Below are 14,902 nucleotides of genomic sequence, written 5' to 3'. Positions count from 1 at the left end.
AGGCGCTTCCGGTCCTATTACCTGTACCGTCACTGGTAAGCGCTATGAGTGTCTTTTGCGCAACCACGTCATTCCAGCTCTCAAACAGGGTGGATGTATGGATGGGATCATTTTTATGCAAGATGGCGCACCTCCACACATTACAAATCCAGTTAAGCAGCTGCTGAAGCACCATTTCGAAAATGCCAGAATCATCAGCCGCCATATCTCTACAGCCTGGCCGCCCCTATCACCTGATCACTTATGGCTGTTGGGCTATCTGAGAGACGTTGTGTTGTGTTCCGATTGCAAACTTAGCTGCATTGAAGGCACGCATTGCGCAACACATTCTGAACGTGACCCCGAAAATACTTCGATCAGTTGTGGTACATGCTGTTTCTCGATTTCAACTTGTTGCAGAAAACGGTGGACAGCATATTGAACATGTTTTGCGCCAGTCACATGGAAATTAATAATCCGATTTGACTGATGCTTTTTATGCGGTTTTTGTCCTCAGGACAATTAAAAACCGATTTTTCCGATCTGATGTGATATGACGTTGCCGTGGTGGATGGGCTTAACGTAACTAACAGTATCACACCTGTACACCCATGCACACTGAGTAGTACAGTTGTTTAGCGTCAAACGTACACCTCACGCCTTGTTGTATGACTCATTTGTCATTTGTAGTCGACCACTATTAAATTATGATGCTTACACCACCATCTATTGATAAATTTTGTAACTATTTTTTTTTTACTGGCATACGTTTCCCTCTTCTCCGACAATATTCCGTTGCAGTTTGACGTCATTATGACCAGTTGTGTTATTTCTACAGCTGTTTGGAAGATTAACTTTAATTATAATCGCCCTGTATACCGTGCATGGTAAAGTGGCGCTATCAAAAACTGGCACCGAGGCAATTTTTTGCACCACGGGGCGTAAATGACAGGGTGAACGACGGCTGGGTTGCGGAGATGTGTTCGGAAGAACACACGTGCAATGCTGAGCTACCGACAGCCCACGTGAACCAAGGGGCTACTACCAGTGCCTCCTCAATGAACGTTCAGCGAACCTTGCTGCGTATGGATCTCCGCAGCAGGCGCTCGGTTCATTCAGCCATGCAAACTGCTTGTTTACAGGCGACGAAGGCTGGAATTTGCATTCCAATACGGCTACTGAATATCCACTGAGTGGCGGCAGGTGTCCTTTTCAGATGAATCATGTTTTGTGCTCCATCGGACAGATGGCCGTTGGCGTTTACTGCCTGAAACATCTGATAGCAAACGCCCTACAACAACCGGCGAAAGGGTCCAGGCCAGATGAAGGAGCGTTATGGTCTGGGGGATGTTTTTGTGGCATTCCCTGGGTGATACCCGTGGAGACCATGTCCACCCGTACAAGCAGATTGTTTTTTCCTCGACACGATGTCATCTACCGGCAGGCATCATCATATCTAACAGCAGGCGTATCCGTCCTGCGGTCATTATACTGCTGTTGGAGTGTAACATTTGTAACTGAACACTTAGTATATAAGCAACATAACAAGTAAAATTCAAGACATATAATATAGAAACTGAAGGTTAATTAATAACTCCAAGAAATAACATACTTTACACTCACACACCACTGCGCTTTCCACAATGTACATAATAGTTATAGTGTCTTTGTAAATAGTGTTTAGAAATAGCCGTCCGCTGGGGCCGAGCGGTTCTAGGTGCTTCAGTCCGGAACCGCGCTGCTGCTACGCTCGAAGGTTCGAATCCTGCCTAGGGCGTGGATGTGTGTGATGTCATTAGGTTAGTTAGGTTTAAGTAGTTCTAGGTCTAGGGGACTGAAGACCTCAGATGTTAAGTCCCACAGTCCTTAGAGCCATTTCAACCATTTTATATAGAAATATTAATCCGTAAATTAAACTGTAGTTAGTGAAACGGGAGTACAAGACTAGAAGTAGTTCCGAGGCTTTCAGGCCAGGCTGACTCAGATAGAGTAACATTTCTCTCTCTCTCTTTTACTATCCAAGTCTTTCCTATCATCTATCATCATATCTTCTTGAAATTTCGATATTTTTGTGTTTTTCTCTTTCAATTTCTAATGTATTTTGAATTTATTATTACTTCCATTGTAATTGCTGAAAACGATAATTGATGTTTGTAATACTGAATATGTTTTGTATCTGTATGATAATCTGGAAAATGAACGACCTGTTATAAAATGTAAGGCTACAGGTCTCTAAATGAGCGATAAATTAAATCAAATCAAAAATCAAATGTGTGTGAAATTTTATGGGACTTAGCTGCTAAGGTCATCAGTCCTTAAACTTACACACTACTTAACCTAAATTATCCTAAGGACAAACACACACACCCATGCCCGAGGGAGGACTCGAACCTCCGCCGGGATCAGCCGCACGGTCCATGACTGCAGCACCTGAGACCGCTCGGCTAATCCCGCGCGGCATTAAATCAAATCAAATCATCTACCAGCAGGGCGGTGCGATGTGTCGGACACCTCGCAATGTACGTGCGTGGTTCGATGAGTACCAGGGTGAGTTTACCGTATTCCCCTTGTCACCAAACTCCATGGATTAAAATCCAATTGAGAATATGTGGGACTATCTCGATGGGGCTGTTCACTCCACGGATACTCCAGTGACAAACAGAGCGCAGAGCTATGGCGTGGCTCCAAACCCCTGTCGGTACCTTCCAGAACTTCTGTCACTCTTCCTGCACGTCGACGCTACAAAAGGTGGTTTACTCAGGTTTTTGACAGAAGGTCACATTAATGTGACTGGACTGTATAGCTCATAAGGTGGTTGAGTAGTTCAGTTAATGGCTTTTAAAATGAACACTGTTGGTAATTCTAATCGCAGCGTGTATATTTTATTATATTTCTTCGTAATGTTACTTCTTTATGTGCACAGACAGTATTTTCTACGATAGACAGAAGGAATCACAAGGTAATCTCGGTGTATACTTCTGAGGTAACGGGCGAATTGTGAAGCCCTGAAAATATTCGAAGTTGGCGTGGCCGCTCGGGCCGCTCGGTCAGCCGGGGCCCGGCAGCAAACACGTGGCGGCGAACGTTAGTCGGACGAGAGGGGTAGCCCTAGCGCATGGTCCAGCCGCGTGGCTGGGAATTCCATTGTGACGCTGTGTCGATTAAGGAGACACGCCGGGAGTGCCAAAGGTGGCGGACTTTAAGAAACCTTAATGGCAGACATTTCACAGTTCCTATAGAAATTAACAGTAGCTAGATGAATCATCATACCTCAAAAGGAAACATGTACGTTACTATTATTTGCACGACGATTCTGATGGTGTAATCAGATTTTCAATATCTTTATTAGTTTAAAGTATAGTATCTGACAGTAAATTATACAAGTAACACCCAGCAAATAATTTCCAAATTATAAACGATTCATCCGATTTTGTCGATAGCTGTGTCTTTAGAAAGCTATTAGTGTAAACCTAAATTGGTATGAATTACAGGCATGTAACTTAAATAGTGCTTGAGTTATTGGAGGTCAAAGTGGCCGATTACTATCGATCGTGTCAGTCCATAAGTACTCCATAGTTACACGAAAAAAAACGGTAGTATCATGCTTATAAATATATTTATTCATCTATATCTTTGTTTGCATATATACTATTCATGAAGAAACTGGTTAAATATTTACTGTGTTTTAGAAAGCAGAGAGACATTAGGCTACTGGCCTACCTTTTGTTGTATTCCTTTGATACATGTTTATTTAATTTGTTTATGTATCTAATAATGTGTGTCAGTGCGTGTTTATGGTCCAGCCGTAGGAATATTTATTTAATTTCAAGTATTTAAATGTAAATCCAGTATTTCGTATGTGCTTAAATATGTTTGTGAGTGTACGTTCGCTTGGAGACACGGAGGGAGCGCTCTAGCGAAATTACGGCGCTCATTAATGGTGAGACTGTATAGAAGTGGGGGAGGAGGATCGTTTCGAGAGAGGACACGAGCGCAGTGTTGGCAGTGTGGCAGTGCTGGACACGGGAAGTGCTGGACGCGACGGCGCGACGGACGCACGGTCGCGAAAGGGACTTGGAGAGTGTGGCGCGGTTTACGCGTGGTCGCGGCAGACAGAAATATTTCGTAGTGCTTACTCGTGCACTTGTGAGACTTCCGTGGCTTCTACAGTGAAGACGTAGTGTGCGCTTAGAAGTGAATATCTCGCGAGCTTTGTTGTTGTTCATAACTAATTACGTGCAGTAGGAATCTATTGTTTCCCTGTTCATCAACATATATTTTATTTAATTGCTGGTCCATCGACACCAATAAGTGTTTTGCAGGAATATACCGCATTCTCAAAAGTACTTCTACTTTCGTACTCATCATTTAAAGTCGTTAAGATAGTACCTGCAGATTTCATTTAATTGCAATCTTTCATTTATAAATTTATATGTTACTTTCATAATTCGCAATTGTCGAGTGATAGAAACCTTCGACTATTCGATTCATATGTGTATTCTTATCGTATACTGTAGACTCTGCGCCGGCCGGGGTGGCCGAGCGGTTTTAGGCGCTACAGTCTGGAACCCCGCGACCGCTACGGTCGCAGGTTCGAGTCCTGCCTCGGGGATGGATGTGTGTGATGTCCTTAGGTTAGTTAGGTTTAAGTAGTTCTAAGTTCTAGGGGACTGATGACCTCAGAAGTTAAGTCCCATAGTGCTCAGAGCCATTTTTTTGTAGACTCAGCAGAATTTGGCGTGTAATGCGGCAACTACGTATCCCAGTCCCTATACAACGAACCCAACCAAAACTTTTAATGGCGCAACGCTGAGTCGGCGGGTGCAAAGTATTGTGAAGCCTGTATACTACTTGTTCACCTGTCCTCTACGAGGAGATTAACGGCAGCCTGAACTACCAACGAAAGCTTCTCTATCTGTATTCAGAAGGGCATTGAATGTGGGATACAATGGTATACGACGGCGTACTGACAAGTAATGCCTCCGAATTTCTTATGTGAAAACTCTTAAAGCTTTTTCGATAAAAAAGTAATATTAACATTATACATCTTTATTCTTCATAACTGTATAATTACAGCTCTCTGCCACTAGAGGCTCCGAATTGTAGCGTGTAACATGGCGGTGCGTTACGTAACTTATAACTGCGTGAGAAACTTGCTGTAACCGAGTTTAGAATTCGAAGAAGTCGTCCACATATGGAGCACTCTCTCCTTCAGCATGACAAAGCCAGACCTCACACGCGTCCAGCGACGTATTCAACAATCCAACGTCTCGGGTTCAGTGCCATCGATCATCCTCCATGCGGTCCCGATTTGGCCACATCGGATCTTCAACTTTTTTTCAAAATTTAAAGAACATGCTCAAGGACATCACTTTGATAGTGATGAAGTAGTGCAAGCAGAGGTGGGGTTGGGTGGCTCCGTCAACGAAGTCAAACATTTTACAGTGACGGCATGAGCGAACTGATCGCTCGTTGAGAGAAATGTGTTCTTCGCCAGGGTGACTGTGTTGAGAAATAAATACGTAAACATGAAGAATAAAGACATAGAATATTAATAACGTTTGTTTTATTTAGAGCTTTAAGACTTTTTACAGAAATTCACGTTATTTGGTGTCAGATATTTTGCGAGCCGAACACCAGTTCCTGTGACAAGTGGAACCTGGAGAGAGAGATACAGTTACGTGTAGCTTCTTAAGAGTTGTAGTTGATCCTGATTACACTCGTGAATCAAGCAGTCAGTAAGTATATTGGTTAACCAAGGTTAACTACTGGAAGGTAGATGAACAGGAATAGTCATACCATACCAACACTAGAAAGAGTCCAACATATGACTTGATAATTGACATATATTGTGTACCAGAGATCTACTGTATACTTGCAGTTAAACTGGAAGAAAAGAGTGCTTAAGAATGGGTCAACATGTTTCACTGATTAAGAAAAACCGTTGGTTAATCGTGGCAGGTGTCTGTATTTCTTCCATGTTATTACTTTGTTGCAGGTCGCAATGACAATGCAGGATATTTGGCGGGGCCACAGGTACGAAGAGCCGTGTGGACAGCCGCCGTAAAGTCATAGAAACAGTGAGAAGGCAATAGTTAATTTATTCACTGCGTGCAGTACAGAAGTCAAAAAGTTGTGTTGATGCAATCAGAACCAAGGACAGAGGCTGGCCCTGGACGGTAGTGCGTGCAGCCACCGGAGATTTCAGTTAGTTAGTTAGTTACGTGTTTCATTGATGAATGTCACGGTAACCGTTATGTTGTGGAACGTGTCAGGTGCATAACAAATGCACATATGAATCAAGGTTTTCTTTAAGCTTAAAATTTTTATTACCTACCCCATTTCCTTAAATGGCACAGAATGCATATACAGGGTATCCCAAAATAATGTATACCCTCTTTGAAACTACCCCCTTCTGTGCCAAAGAAAGGTTGAGTAGAGGATAGTGTAAATCTTTCTTTCTTGTGGTATTATAATCATGAATGTCACTGTTGTTTTTAAACTGATCCATGTTGCTGAGAACGAATTTCATTTAATGAAAGGGGTTAGAAATAAAATTTTAGTGGTGTTAGCTGCCTCATGACCCGACTTAAGGTGGTAAATGGTCAAACTAGTGTCCGTCCATCGCAATACACCGTCGACAACGACATACGATTGAGTGACATGCCAACTTTATTGTTTCCAACGGAATAGCATCACAGGCTTGCTCAATTTGCTCTCTAAGATCATCCAGTGTGTGTGGTCTCGCAGCGTAAATTGTGTTCTTGAGAGTACCCCACAGAAAGAGGTCTATAGGAGTTAAATCTGGAGATCGAGTTGGATACTCTACACTCCCTCTTCGTCCTATCCACCTGGCAGGGAATGTACGATTGAGAAATGCCCTCACATCCAAGTGAAAGTGAGTGGGGCCCCATCCTGTTGAAAGGTATAATCTTAATTTCCAAACACAACGCTAAGACCAGGAGTTATCATTTCCAACATTTCCAAGTTCGCGTCGCCCGTGACAGTGTTGTCAAAGAAGCACGGCCGGATTAACCCTCTAGAAGACAGACCACACCAGACTGTTACTCCTGGTAGATTAACATGCCTTTACTCGGTTACGTATGGATTCTCCCTGGCCCAGTACACGTAATTATGGCGGTTAACTGTTCCATCAAGTTTAAACTTCGCTTCATCTGACCAGAGAATCCGATCTTGGAAACGTTGCTCTTCTTCACATCTGTTAGCGAACCACTCACAAAATTCGCTTCGCCTATCAGGATCATTCTCGTTAAGAGCACGGAAAAGTTTTGGAATGTAAGGCTTAAAGTTCTGAGAGCGAAAAATTCTATGAACACTGCTTCTGCAGATCCCAGTCTCACGAGAGCATTGCCTCACAGATTTCTTCAGGGATCGTGTGTATGCCTGGATTACTCCATCAACACTCTCATTGCCTGTTGAACTTCTCTTTCGTCCGCTATCGCCCTTCTTCATATCGTCCACCGTTCCTTCTAATTCAAACTTACCTCTTATTCTTGTAATTGTAACTCTTGTCGGTGGTGGTGTTCCAAATTCAAGTCTCCAACGTCGGCGTTCCGTACTCACATTCTCTGTTTTCCAGTAAAACTTTAGCACCCATTTCCGTTGTTCAAACGATAACGCCATGTTTGCTGACAATCCTGAAACAAAAGAAAGCATTGTCATGGTTTTCACCGCCTTCTAAATTATTATCCATAAAAATTGTATTTCTGTCTCCTTTAATTAAATAGATATTCTGTTTCAAAGAGTGTACACATTATTTTGGGACACCCTGTATTATACCTATAGGTTTATTTATTCCTATTCAAGGATTAATCTACGGTATAGAAGGATCTGTCGAAGAGATATGCTTTCAGTTTATTTTTAAAACTATTACTGCTGTCTGTCAAACATTTTATTTCATTTGGTGATTTATCGAAAAGTTTTACAGCAGCATATTTACCCCTTTCTGTGGCAAAGAAAGGTTGAGTAGAGGATAGTGTATATCTTTCTTTCTTCTGGTATTATAATCATGTATGTCACTGTTGTTTTTAAACTGATCCATGTTGTTGAGACCAATTTCATTACTGAGCAAATGTACTGTGAGGCTGTTGTAAGAATTCCTAACCTTTTAAACAGATGCCTAGAAGATGTGCGACGATGAGCCCCACACATTATTCTAACTACTTTCTTTTGAGCAGTGAATACTTTTTGCCTAAGTGTTGAGTTACCCAAAAATATTATTCTGTATGACATCAGAGAGTAAAAATATGCTAACCATGTTAGCTTGCTAATTTCTGTATCCTCAAAATTAACAATTATTCTGATCGCAAAAGTTGCTGAACCTAGCCGCTTTAGGAAATCCCGAATATGAATTTTCCAATTAAGATTCTCATCTATATGTACAACCAAAAACTTAGTATGTTCTACCCTGGCTACTGACTTCTGTTGATATGTTATATTTATTGAAGGAACTGTAGCCGGCCACAGTGGCCGAGCGGTTCTAGGCGCTACAGTCAGGAACCGCGAGACCGCTACGGTCGCAGGTTCGACTCCTGCCTCGGGCATGAATGTGTGTGATGTCCTTAGGTTAGTTAGGTTTAAGTAGATTTAAGTTCTAGGGGACTGATGACCTCAGAAGTTAAGTCCCATAGTGCTCAGAGCCATTTGTACCATTTTTGAAGAAACGGTACCCCTTGCAGTAGAAATTGGATGTACTGTGTTTTCTCAAAGTTCAGAGCAAGCCCATTCGCAGAAATCCAGCAATAACTTTTCCAAAGACATTATTTATATCATTTTCTATTGGAGTTCCTTTCACTGGCTTAATAATGATGCTTGTATCATCAGCAAACAATGTCAGTTTAGCTTCTTGTTTCAGGTACGAAGGCAGGTCATTCACATATATCAAGAACAGAAGGAGAACCATTATCGAACCCTGTGGAACTACTAATGTAATTTCATCCCAGTTACATGAAGTAGGAAACTTCCTTAAATCACTTAAACCATATAAAGAAACCTTTTGCTTCCTGTTCTCTAGACATGACTTCAACCACTCATATGCTATTCCATTTATACCATAGAATTGTAATTTCTATAACATAATGTTGTGGTTCACACAATCAAACGCTTTGTGACATTTTACTATTTAAAGACTCTATTATGTTGGCACTGAAATTGTATATTGCTGTCTCAGTGGAACAGCATTTTTGAATGGTTCAAATGGCTCTGAGCACTATGGGACTTAACATCAGAGGTCATCAGTCCCCTAGAACTCAGAACTAATGAAACCTAACTAACCTAAGGACGTCACACACATCCATGCCCGAGGCAGGATTCGAACCTGCGACCGTAGCGATCGCGCGGTTCCAGACTGAAGCGCGTAGAACCGCTCGGCCACACCGGCCGGCAGCATTTTTGAAACCAAAATTGTGATTTACTAAGTATCCCATTACTGCTGAGATGGCTAACCGCTCTTGAGTACATTACTTTCACCACAATTTTTGAAAATCCTGTAAGCAAGGATACTGGCCAGTAATTATTGAGATCTGTGGTGTCCCTTTTTTTGTAGAGAGACTTGATAGTGGCATATTTTAACCTGTCTGGGAAAATACCTTAAGTTAGTGATGCATTACCTATGTGACTCAGAACATCAGCTGTAACTGCTCCACATTGTTTTAATAGCCTTGAGCCTTGAGCAGCCGCTGGTGAAGTATCAGTGCAGCAGCAGTGCAGTAGCGAGTCGCATATTTAGCTTTCATATTTGTTTTGTAGTTTGATTCTTAATTTATTTCCGAGTGTTTGTGCGCTTGCATATTTAATCACATAAAATCCTTGCGTATTCTCGTATTTGAGAGGAGTAATATTGCTTATTGATAGCTGTAGAGTATAAATTCGCGGAGTCGTTAGATATGAGCAGTAGGATGGATACGGTGTGTGCGTGCTGTGTGCGGCGCAGGAGGAACTGGCCGCGGTTCGCGAGCAGCTGAGTGTGCTGTTGGCCACGGTCAGCCGCCTTCAGGCTGCTGCCTCGAGGTGCAGCGACGGCGGAGGGTCTGGCGCGTCGCTTGAGATACTGCAGGTGTCGCTTGCTGCGTCCGCTGACTCGGCTGCCGAGGCACCTTCTAGTGTACCCGGCGCGTTGGGGCCGCCCTCACCTCAGGGTGAGTGGCGGATTGCAACGCGTTCGCGTCGCTCGAGGCGGAGGGTCAATGTGGTGGCTGGCCGGCTGGCCTCGCCCGTTCATCCTGTCAGTGGGCAGGTGGCCGCTCCTTCAGCAGGGCTCGAGCAGGCACACGGGGGCAAAGGCTTGCTGGTTATTGGGAGCTCCAACGTTAGGCGGGTGATGGAGCCCCTTAGAGAAATAGCGTACAGGGCTGGAAAGAAATCCAACGTGCACTCGGTTTGTCTGCCGGGGGCCTCATCCAAGATGTGGAGGTGGCCTTGCCTCCAGCTATCGAGCGTACAGGGTGCAGTCGTCAGCAATTAGTTGCTCACGTCGGCACCAATGATGCCTGTCGCTTGGGTTCTGAGGCGATCCTCAGTTCGTATAGGCGGCTGGCGTATTTGGTGAAGACCGCTGGCCTCGCACGTGGGGTGCAAGCAGAACTCTCTATTTGCAGCATCGTTCCCAGAGTGGATCGGGGTCCTTTGGTTTGGAGCCGAGTGGAGGGTCTCAACCAGAGGCTTCGTCGACTCTGTGACGGTCTTGGCTGCAGATTTCTAGACTTGCGCTATTGGGTGGGGAATTGTAGCACGCCCCTAGATAGGTTAGAGGTGCACTACACAAAGGAAGTGGCTACTCAGGTAGCAGAGTACTTGTGGCGTGCACATGGGGGTTTTTTTTAGGCTCGGCAGTAGTGCGAGGTGTCCTGATGAACACTCACCAGTCGACGTGCAGGCAAGGGTATCAGGAAGCGTTCAGTGTAAAGACGATTCAGCTATCAAGATATTAGCAGTAAATTTTCAGAGTGTTCGGAATAAAGTTCCTGAATTTACTGCACTCCAGGAAGCGTGTGGCGCGCAAATTATTCTCGGGACTGAGACCTAGGTGAACCCTGAGATAGGAAGTTCTGAAATATTTAGTGAGGGTTGGAACGTGTATCGAAAAGACAGATTAGACACCGTAGGAGGTGGTGTCTTCATTGCAGTTGACAAAAATATTGTGTCTACTGAGGTCGAAGTAGAGTGTGATTGTGAAGTTGTCTGGACACGTTTAACAGGGCTAGGGGAAATAAAGTTAATTGTGGGGTGTTATTACCGGCCACCAGGTTCCACCGTGACGGTTCTAGAATCATTCAAAGGGAGTCTACATTCTGTATCGCAGAAGTACCCGGATCATGCTATGTTAGTCGGAGGCGACTTCAACCTACCTAGTATAGACTGGGATGTCTATGGATTCATTACAGGTGGTACAGACAAGCCGTCGTGTGAATTACTTTTGAACACATTATCCAAAAACTGTCTTGAGCAGCTAAATTGACAGCCAACGCGTAATGGAAATATTTTAGATCTGGTAGCCACGAACATACCAGACCTCATCGACGGTGTCAGTGTTGAGACAGGGATTAGTGATCATGATGTTGTCATCACGACTATGGTTACGAAAGTTAAAAAGTCGGTCAAGAAGGCTAGGAGAGTATTCGTACTAGAAAGAGCAGATAAGCAGTTGTTAGCATCCCACTTAGTAAATGAATCGACATCATTTACATCCGGTACGATGGACGTAGAAGAATTATGGGCAAATTTTAAACACATTGTAAATCACGCATTGGACAAGTATGTGCCGAAAAAGTGGGTTACGGACGGAAAAGACCCGCCGTGGTTTAACAGCGCAATTCGGAGAATGCTCAGGAAACAAAGGCAGTTGCACTCGCGGTACAAGAAAGATCGGAAGAATGAGGACAGGCAAAAGTTAGCAGAGATTCGTGCTGCTGTAAAAAGAGCGATGCGCGAAGCATTCAACCACTACCACCGTCATACTTTAGCAAAAGATCTTGCTGAAAACCCAAGGAAATTGTGGTCTTACGTAAAATCGGTAAGCGGGTCGAAGGCTTCCATACGGTCACTCACTGATCAGTCTGGCCTGGCAACGGAAGACAGCAAAACGAAAGCTGAAATTTTAAATTTAGCATTTGAGAAATCTTTCACGCAGGAGGATCGTACAAACATTCTGCCGTTTGAGTCTCGTACAGATTCCCGTATGGAGGACATAGTGATAGACATCCCTGGGGTTGTGAAGCAGCTGAATGGGTTGAAAATAAATAAATCACCAGGTCCTGATGGGATTCCAGTTCGGTTTTACAGAGAGTACTCTACTACATTGGCTCCTTATTTATCGCGAATCTCTTGCCCAACGTAAAGTCCCGAGCGACTGGAAAAAAGCACAGGTGACGCCTATATAAAAGAAGGGTAGAAATACGGATCCTCAAAATTTCAGACCAATATCCTTAACATCGGTTTGTTGCAGGATTCTCGAACATGTTCTCAGTTCGAATATAATGAATTTCCTTGAGACAGAGAAGTTGCTGTCCATGCATCAGCACGGCTTTAGAAAGCATCGCTCCTGCAAAACGCAACTCGCCATTTTTTCACATGATATCTTGCGAACCATGGATGAAGAGTATCAGACGGATGCCATATTCCTTGACTTCCGGTAAGCGTTTGACTCGGTGCCCCACGGCAGACTCCTAACTAAGGTACGAGCATATGGGATTAGTTCCCAAGTATGTGAGTGGCTCGAAGACTTCTTAAGTAATAGAACCCAGTACGTTGTCCTCGATGGTGAATGTTCATCGGAGGTGAGGGTATCATCTGGAGTGCCCCAGGGAAGTGTGGTAGGTCCGCTGTTGTTTTCTATCCACATAAATGATCTTTTGGATTGGGTGGATAGCAATGTGCGGCTGTTTGCTGATGATGCTGTGGTGTACGGGGAGATGTCGTCGTTGAGTGACTGTAGGAGGATACAAGATGACTTGGATAGGATTTTTGATTGGTGTAAAGAATGGCAGCTAGCTCTAAATATCGATAAATGTAAATTAATGTAGATGAATAGGAAAAAGAATCCTGTAATGTTTGAATACTCCATTAGTAGTGTAGCGCTTGACACAGTCACGTCGGTTAAATATTTGGACGTAACACTGCAGAGCTATATGAAGTGGGACAAGCATGTAATGGCAGTTGTGGGGAAGGCGGATAGTCGTCTTCGGTTCATTGGTAGAATTTTGGGAAGATGTGGTTCATCTGTAAAGGAGACCGCTTATAAAACACTAATGCGACCTATTCTTGAGTACTGCTCTAGTGTTTGGGATCCCTATCAGGTCGGATTGAAGGAGGACATAGAAGCAATTCAGAGGCGGGCTGCTAGATTTGTTACTGGTAGGTTTGATCATCACGCAAATGTTACGGAAATGCTTCAGGAACTCGGGTGGGAGTCTCTAGAGGAAAGGAGGCGTTCTTTTCGTGAATCGCTACTGAGGAAATTTAGAGAACCAACATTTGAGGTTGACTGCAGTACAATTTTACTGCCGCCAACTTACATTTCGCCGAAAGACCACAAAGATAAAAGAGGTCTCGTACAGAGGCATATAGGCAGTCATTTTTCCCTCGTTCTGTTTGGGAGTAGAACAGAGAGAGAAGATGCTAGTTGTAGTACGAGGTACCCTCCGCCACGCACCGTATGGTGGATTGCGGAGTATGTATGTAGATGAAGACGAATATCAGAACATTTATTTTTCAAAGATTTAATGATTTTCCGTATTTCACAAGAGGTTGTTAGAGAAAATTAATCTGACTAGGTTTTCTCAAAACTGACTCTTCCATGTACTGTTTGGGTTTTTCTTTTGAACTATTCTCACCAATTTTTTCACCTACACTTAAGAAATGGCTGTTAAATATACTAGCTACTTGTGTGCTGTTGGTTAAGATGGTATCATTCTCTTTAGTAATACCACCTACCCCAGTAGTTACTTTTCCTTTCTCTCGTCTAACAACATTCCATACTGATTTAAGTTTACTGTCCGAATTGTTAATTTCATCTCTAATATACATAATTTTTTTATTTTATGACAACTTTTCTCAATATGTTGCAATAATTTTTATAGTGTAAAATCACCTCTGGGTCTGTACTAATTCTTGCTGCCTCATACAAATCTGTTTTTCTTTCTGAAGACACTTTAATACCTGTAGTGATACAAGGTTTCTTTGAAAACTCTTGGTGTTACATTTAATAATTTTTTTGGGGCAGCGGTGTTCAAAAAGGGATATAAATTTATCAAGAAGTATGTTGCATTTATCACAGTTGGCGCATTATATACATCTTCCCAGTTAACATTTCTTCAACTTTATCTGAAGTGCTCTATAGATACCAGGCTGACCAGCATTATACTTCTATTTAATGGTTTCTGAACTGTACACCCCGATAAGATTTGTAGGTTAATAATTTGTATATCATAGTCTGATAATCCATTTATCACAGGGAAAGAATGTGTTAGTTTTACATCCTCTTGCTTGTACAAATACATTATCAATTAGTGTGCTACTGTCTTGAGGGGAAATTGTGTAGGGAAATTGATCACTGATTCTAAGTTATATGTCATTTATAACACTTCTAGGTCACTTTTCGTATCCGAATTGCTTAGAAAGTTTGCACTGAAATCACCAAATATTTATAACTTCTTCTTTATGTCTGAAGACAGCATAAGAGGGAGTCAGACTTATTTTTATGAATAGCCCTGAATCTCCTAATGGCGACCTGTACACTGTTGGTAATATCAACACTACATTATGTAGCTGTAGTTCACATGTAGAAACTTCAAAGTGCTGATCGACACAAAATTTGCTTACTTCTACAGTTTTGTACAGCACTTATACCCTTGTTTTGTGTAAACGGCAACTCCTCCTTTATCCATGCTAGATCTGCAAGTGTAAG

The sequence above is a fragment of the Schistocerca serialis genome, chromosome 3 (assembly GCF_023864345.2).
Source record: "Schistocerca serialis cubense isolate TAMUIC-IGC-003099 chromosome 3, iqSchSeri2.2, whole genome shotgun sequence".
NCBI classification, from domain to species: domain Eukaryota; kingdom Metazoa; phylum Arthropoda; class Insecta; order Orthoptera; family Acrididae; genus Schistocerca; species Schistocerca serialis.
The sequence above is the reverse complement of the archived record's forward strand: the minus strand, read 5'-3'. Positions refer to the sequence as shown.